This window comes from Poecilia latipinna, unplaced genomic scaffold (genome assembly GCF_001443285.1).
Source record: "Poecilia latipinna isolate Pla-1442-1.1 unplaced genomic scaffold, P_latipinna-1.0 Scaffold1812, whole genome shotgun sequence".
Taxonomy (NCBI): Eukaryota; Metazoa; Chordata; class Actinopteri; order Cyprinodontiformes; family Poeciliidae; genus Poecilia; species Poecilia latipinna.
The window spans coordinates 121299-128424 of NW_015114428.1; the positions used below are offsets into that span (position 1 = coordinate 121299).

The window sequence follows — 7126 nt, forward strand, 5'->3', positions numbered from 1 at the left end:
CTTAGTGAGCAGCGCCTCGGGGTCCGGGTCCATCGGCGCCAGGCAGGCGCAGTCCGGCAGCGTGGGGGCCAGGGTGAGCAGGAGACCCATCGGTTCAGATCCACAAACCGGAAAACTGCTGATCAGGTCAGAGTGGATCAGGTCAGAACGGATCAGGTCAGAACGGATCAGGTCTCAACGGATCAGGTCTCAACGGATCAGGTCAGAACGGATCAGGTCAGAACGGATCAGGTCAGAACGGATCAGGTCAGAGTGGATCAGGTCAGAACGGATCAGGTCAGAACGGATCAGGTCAGAACGGATCAGCTGACCTGGTCCAGCAGTCCAGCGGCTGAAACACGAACCAACGTTGGCCTGTTTGCGCTGTAAGTGATGAAGGATGTGATCATCATCATCATCACCTGCTGCAGCCTCGGTGGGATCAGATCCACTTCCTGTCGGGTTTCTGTGAAATGGTTTGAACTTCATCGTTTCAGATGTTTTTGTGTTTCACCGTCAGAAATAAACGTGATGTGCTGGACTTGCAGCGATGCAGCAGCTGCACCTTCAGCAGGTCAAAGGTCATCCAGGGTGATGAGTCATCACCAGACATCAGCTGGGCGTTGGGGCGTGAAAACTTTTTTTCTCACATGCTGGTGTTCAGACCTTTCTTCCCTCTGGTTCTGGATGCTGAGCGGATTAGCAGAGCTAGCTAACAGCTGATGATGTCATCAAGACATGTTGCCGTTAGCATGTTAGCATGAGCCTGTCATACAGCAACCGTGTTCAGTCAGAGGCCTCTACAGATGTGTTGGAATACTGACTGCAGCAGGAGATCTGTAGCATCAACATCGACTTTTTGAACAAACTTGGATTTCATTTAACTTCGTTTTGGACGAACAAAGGATTTTTGAATTGAATGAAATTGATAAGAAGAGTTTGTTTAAACTCTGAATTGTGTTTTATTTGTTTAATGTTTAAATTAGTTTGATGATCTGAGATATTTCAGATTGACAAACTGTTTTCATCATTTTAAGTTTTGGGAGCTGATTGTACTAGTTTCTGTTTTCAAACATTTTGGTTTGTGAATTTAAACCAGTTTGATCTGTTTGGTGCTGAACGTTTCAGTCTAAAATCAGGTTCGGATGTGTCTGTGGTTTCAGGGAAGGGGCCGACTGGATCTGAGCATCACCATTCCTGTGGGTTCGACTCTGGCTTACGATCTGATGGAAATAGAGATCAAGGACCAACAACTGAGTACGAACAGCTAGTCTGGGTTTTCTGCTGCTTCACTCCACTGGTGGAATCTTCATTTCATCTTTTCCTCTCCTTAGGTCTGCCATTTGTCACCAAAGAAATAAAACGGAAGAATCTCGCACGAAAGACGTTCGGAAAGCACCTGAGAAGTCTGGTAGTTGACAGAAGCAGGGTGAGTTTAAACGTCTTATTTTAAAGTCTCAGTTTTTCCACATCATTAAGTTTTCAACTCTTCCTCCTTTTCAGCCAGAGAGACAAAGAGATAAGGTAGATGGTTCTGCTCAAATGACCCGTCAGATCCAACAAGCTGATCCAGAACATGAGGGCAGACCCAGACCATCTGCTCACCCGTCCCCAGGAGTCCCCCGCCCCCCATCTTGCTCCTCAGTTGAACCTGAACCATAAATAAACATTTACTTTACAGAAATGATTTGATCAACTTGTCCTCTTTTAGGAGTTTAAGGTTTTGATTTTGATAAATGTTGTCACTAATCATAAAAACATAATATTTCATACAGATTTCTGGTCTCACAATCAGGTTCAGTATTTAATAAAAATATTTACCAACTGCACCATGTGTTTATGATTTAATTTGATTCTGTTTATTCATTAAAGATGTTGCTTAGGAAACATCTTGGTGCATGAGCAGCACCTAGTGGTCGCAGCTGTGCATTACAATCAGATATTGGCAAATTAAATCAATCATTTGTTTGATTGACCTGATTTTAGATGCTTTTCTTCCCTGAGGTTATACAGCAGCATGTCACCCTGATGAAACTAGAAAACGTGAAACCAATAAATCAATCAAGTTTATTGGTATAGGGCTGTGCTGTGGTGGCTCCGGGGTTCAGCACAACCCTCATATGGAGGCCTCAGTCACAGGTTCAATTCCCAGCCTGGCAAACTTTGCTGCATGTCTTCCCTTCTCTCATTGCCCTGTTTCCTGTCAATTAACTATCAAATAAAGGCCACCAGAGCCCTTTACATATAGAACCATTAAAAACACTGATGAAAGGTTTGATAGGTTTTTAGAAATGCAGGGGAAATTTAAGGTCTGTGAGAGGCAGCTGAATAACAAATTAGGCGTTGGAATACAAAAGTCTTATTTTCCAAACCTTCGCGTTGTGAGGCCGTGAAGGAACCCTGAACAGGATGTCCACTCACCATTTCACCTGCTGGCTCTCTGGAGGTAGAGACTGCTGTAACAATGTTTTCCCCAGCAAATCCAGCTCTTCCATTGCTCTTGGTATAGCAGTGCCGCCCCCTGCTGGTGCAGCCTGTGACGTTTGCACCACAGCTGGTTGCAGGGCTACAGCCGGAGCCAAAGACTGCAATGTTTAATGACTGACAACAAACGGAGAGTTTGATGCAGTGAGACAACAGGCTGTAGAACATAATCGTTTTTATGCCAAATCATAACTGCAGCGCTCTTGAGAGGGTATTAATTCCCACCTGAGAGATGATGTTAGAGTCACAGTTTTCTGATACATTCAACCCTGGAAAGCAGAGGAGGGAGGGATTTAATAATGTGCAAGTGGTAAAAGTTAAATAACTCTCAGGTTTAAATCATCTGTAGCTTGTTTACCAAGAGACATGAGTTCATCATCCAAGAGGCTCAAGCCCAGGCTCTGGTGCAGCCTGTGGGTCGGAAGGTTCTGTGTTTTCTGAAATGTTGAGTCCTGTCAGGTCTAATAGTGCTGAGCTGCTGCCACCTGATTTAGAGTCTGTAGAAGAAAAAAAAAATAAATAAAAAATAAACACAATCAACTCAAACTCAAAGGGACGGAGTTGCACACGACTGCAACGATGACTGAAAAGACAAACGCACCTTGTTGAGAGGCGAGAGACGGTCCGTCTTTCGACACCTCCTCGCCCTTAACCAGCTGCCTGTACAGATTGATGACCTGCGTCAGGGCGTCGTTGGCCTCCAGGATGTCGGCTGCAGGGCGTAAACGTGTTGGCGACATTACGGTGGCGTTCAAATGCTAAACTTTTTAAACCCAAATGCACCTAGAGCTTCGTCGTTGTCTTCTGTCGGCCTCATCTTCTCACAGCGCTGGTGAAGATCCTGTGATCAAAAACATGTTAATGTAAAAACAGCATCGCTAAACAGTAGTTTATCAACTCAATTTTTTTTTATATCCAAATCAAAGGTTAGGTTTTTCTATGGTTCCACAATAAAAGATGAATTCATTTCAAGGCGCTTTAGTTTGTTTTTACTCATAAATGAAGTGGGCACAGAATCGAGTTTTCAGGCATAATTTTAATTGTGCCCACAGATGCTGTATGATTAAAAAGTGGAGGGAATATCTTTTAGTGTAATAAGGAAAAACAAATGATACTTTACACTTAATTCGTTTACAGAATGACAAGATTTAAAATCCAGACAAACAGGAGTTTAATCGTCACTAAAAGCAACACCTGCTATGAACTGCATCAGCTGCTTTGTTAACAGTCCAGTTTTTTTTCTTAACCCCTTAAAAATTCCACTAAAAAAAAAGAAAAATATATAACAAAAATAGGAAGCAGTGTAAAGCAACCATATAAAGAAAGCCTTTGGCTGCACTGGACCAACAAAAACTGCAGCCTGGGCTGCCAGTGAACGACCAGTAGATGTCACCCTGTGCTGCTGGAACTGGTTCATGTGAAACGGTAACATTGCTCCAACTGTGGAGTAAAAGAGCAAAAAGGTGAAATCCTATGTTGGAGCTTATATTTTTCTCATTTTGAGCAACTCTGGTGACCTTAAACGAACAGGAACTGACGTTTCAGACAGAAAATTAAAAAAGGAGTAGTAATGAACTACAGGAGAAAAAACCCCGTGTCTATACATTTAAAAATGCTGATCTACTGTAGTTGCACCGTTATGAAAAATCAACAAAAACCTAGTGATGGGTGGCTTTGTTAATGACTGAGCGTTACAAACCCTAACGAGCTCCTGGTTGCTATGGGAGCAGCTCTCCTGGCCGCAGCCCTCCAGCAGCTCACGCTCCCCTTCACCTCCTGGATGGCGTTCACTCGCTTGGAGACTTTCTCCACCCGCTTCTGATCCTGCGGTGGGGGAAGTAACGCAAGACAGGGAAAGTCATCTTAACTGGACATTTTCGAAATAGGACATATATCCAAATAATTAAATGATCCTTTTTAGCATTTAAAAATGAAAAAAGCAATCAGTTTAAAGCCTCTGAATTCCAACACAGTTCTAATATTTACATCAAATAAAAATGACATAAGGAAAATGACGGCAGGTTTTCTGCAAACTGGACTTTTCATCTTAACAGAAATGAAAACCCGAGTTGGTGTCCTGCACTTTGCGAACTGAGCCACTCACTTCCTGAACCATTTCCTTGATGAGCTTGTTTGCTGCTCTTAAATCGTCAGGGTGGGTGGGTGCTCTTCAACAGGCGCGACAGCGTCTACAATAACAGGATGAGGCAGAAGAGACTGGAAAAAGAGAGGAAGAGGAATGTGTATATAGCGAGTCCTCAGGAGTTCAATCTCACGTGGATTTTTGTTCATTATGAGTCTTGAGCATGTCCACAAAACCCCCACTCCAAAAAACTTAACAAAACGATCTACATCATGATGACATATTTGCTTCTTGATCTCTCGTCACACACCTTGGATTTCTCCTCGTCCTCAAAGATGGCACTTTTGACTCTGGGTGGAGGAGGTGGGAGTGGCTTGTCACCAGGAAGCACAGGGTCTTGCTTTACAATGCCTGGAAATGACAGGAGCATCTATTAACCTCCCGCAAAACGAACTCCTAAGAGCCCAGCCTCTGATTCATGTAGTGTGTGAATATGTCCAGAGCATCCAAAAACATTTCAAATCTGGCACAGCACATTCAATTTTTCCTGCCCTAAAGTGAAACCTCACATATGGTAATTAAAGCATTCATTTCAAAATACACATTAAGTCATATGTGGGAAGTCCATTTTTAACATCACAGCAGAGTCAACTACTCCTGACCCAGGACATCAGTCTAGTGCTTGAGCTGAAAGCAGAACTGATTCTATCCACCTACATGCTGGAGAAGAGCAAGTATGGAGAACCAAAACCGACATTATCAACTTGGGAAGAGAACTAAAAACTTCCATAAGCTACTTTTGGTTAATCTACCACACATATAAAAAAAAAGTGCAGTAAAAGTAACATAGAAATCCTCTCCAAAAACAAAACAAACAAACAAACAAAAAAAACACAAAACAGCTCACCCTGTTTCTTCAGCATCTGATAAGCTTCAGCTATCTTTGCCTCATCAGGATACCACACGGTCCAGCTGTACATTATCTCCAACACCTTTGCCTTCACCGGCTCCGGAGCCCGGGATCCTAAATACTACAAGAAAGAGAGAAAATATTACACTATTTGAGTAACATTCAATAGTGTAAGCTAGGTTGGAGACGGCAGGATCCTTGAAGTTTTTAATCCGTATCAACGTTCATATATCCACAGCTCCAATTTCTTTTGAAGCCATTTTAACAGGATGCACATCATCGTTTACAGAAGATATTTTCTGAACACACATGGTCAGGCTTTGAGTGAGGTAGTTTGGAAAACGGACAGCTTGATAAATGGATGGATCAGCAAACAGATGAGCTAAATCTAAATCCCTTACCAAAAACAAATCTTTATTTATTAAGTAATACATTTTTTTAAATGCCTTTTCTGCAGTGATATTTATTTAACTTCAATTCTATTTCACAGTAAAAAAAATATATTAAATATACATATGTCCAAATACAATAGACACACATGAGCTTTCTTAGGGTGTTCTAATTTTTCCCCAAGTTTACATCAAATTGTAAACTTCTCCAGCCTGTGAAGCAATCTTTTTATGGGATCAAAGAGCAGTTGTTTTTACATAGTTTATTATTTAGACTTTGTCTTGAAAATTTGGCTGCTTTTGGCTGGATTTCAAATAGTAGATAATAAAGGTTTTATCATTCTTGCTACATCCATACAAGCTCTTCTCTACAAAACACTGGATGGTGAAAGACACAGTTTCCGCTTTGTTATTATAGCTCAAAAGAAAGGAAACAATCTCAAGCGTATCAAGTTGCTATAAACTAGTGAGACAAGAGAGAAGGTGTTTACCTTAGGCGAGACCACCTTGATGAGCTCATTAAGAAAGCGAAACTTTCCCACTTCACCATGAAACTTGTTTCCGCAGTTCTTCATGCATGTCTCAAGCACCTGGGAGAGGACAACAATTTTAATTTTTATATATATATATATATATATATCTGTCCATGTGTGAGAGACCAAATTTCACTCAAAGTTTGGTGCTTATTGATTCAAGTCTTACCAGTAGTGCTTGCATTGCCTCCCACTCCTGAGGAGACTGGATTTTGTGGGCCAGAAGTCTGGTTGCAAGCTGAGGCCTGATAATAATGCAAATATTAACTGTAGCATTTCAAATCCTGTAGTCGTTTAAAACATCGATGCAAGCCTTTTAATTTAGAATTAAATGATTTTAACAAATAAGACAAAAAAAAACAACAACAAAAAAACATTTGGCTTAAATAAACTGCACTGTTTCCAACCAGTCAAACATTTTGCAATGCTTTTTTTTTTTACTCAAGATTTTAAAGCACTAGAAAGTATTTGCCCCCTTAAAAGTTTGCTTTTCTTTCACAAATAAATGTCCGAGACAAAACTAATTTTAAGGTCACACAGCAGGTAACCTGAGTAAACACAAAATGCAGTTTTCATATGATGATTTGTACCTGACCCTACGTGAAAAAAGATATACTTCACTTCCTTGTTTATTCCTGAATTAACTGTGATAAGTCACTTTTTTGGGTTCACTTTGACCAGGCACATCTAAACTTATAATATTCATCAGTATTAACTAGATTTTAAAATACCATCCATCCATCCATCC

General features: G+C 41.1%; 1 pseudogene; it reads right to left on the minus strand.

The window, feature by feature from the left end:
- Nucleotides 1-2310: 2310 nt before the first annotated feature.
- Nucleotides 2311-6650, minus strand: LOC106934473 (ADP-ribosylation factor-binding protein GGA1-like; annotated as a pseudogene).
- Between the last annotated feature and the right edge of the window lie 476 nt (nucleotides 6651-7126).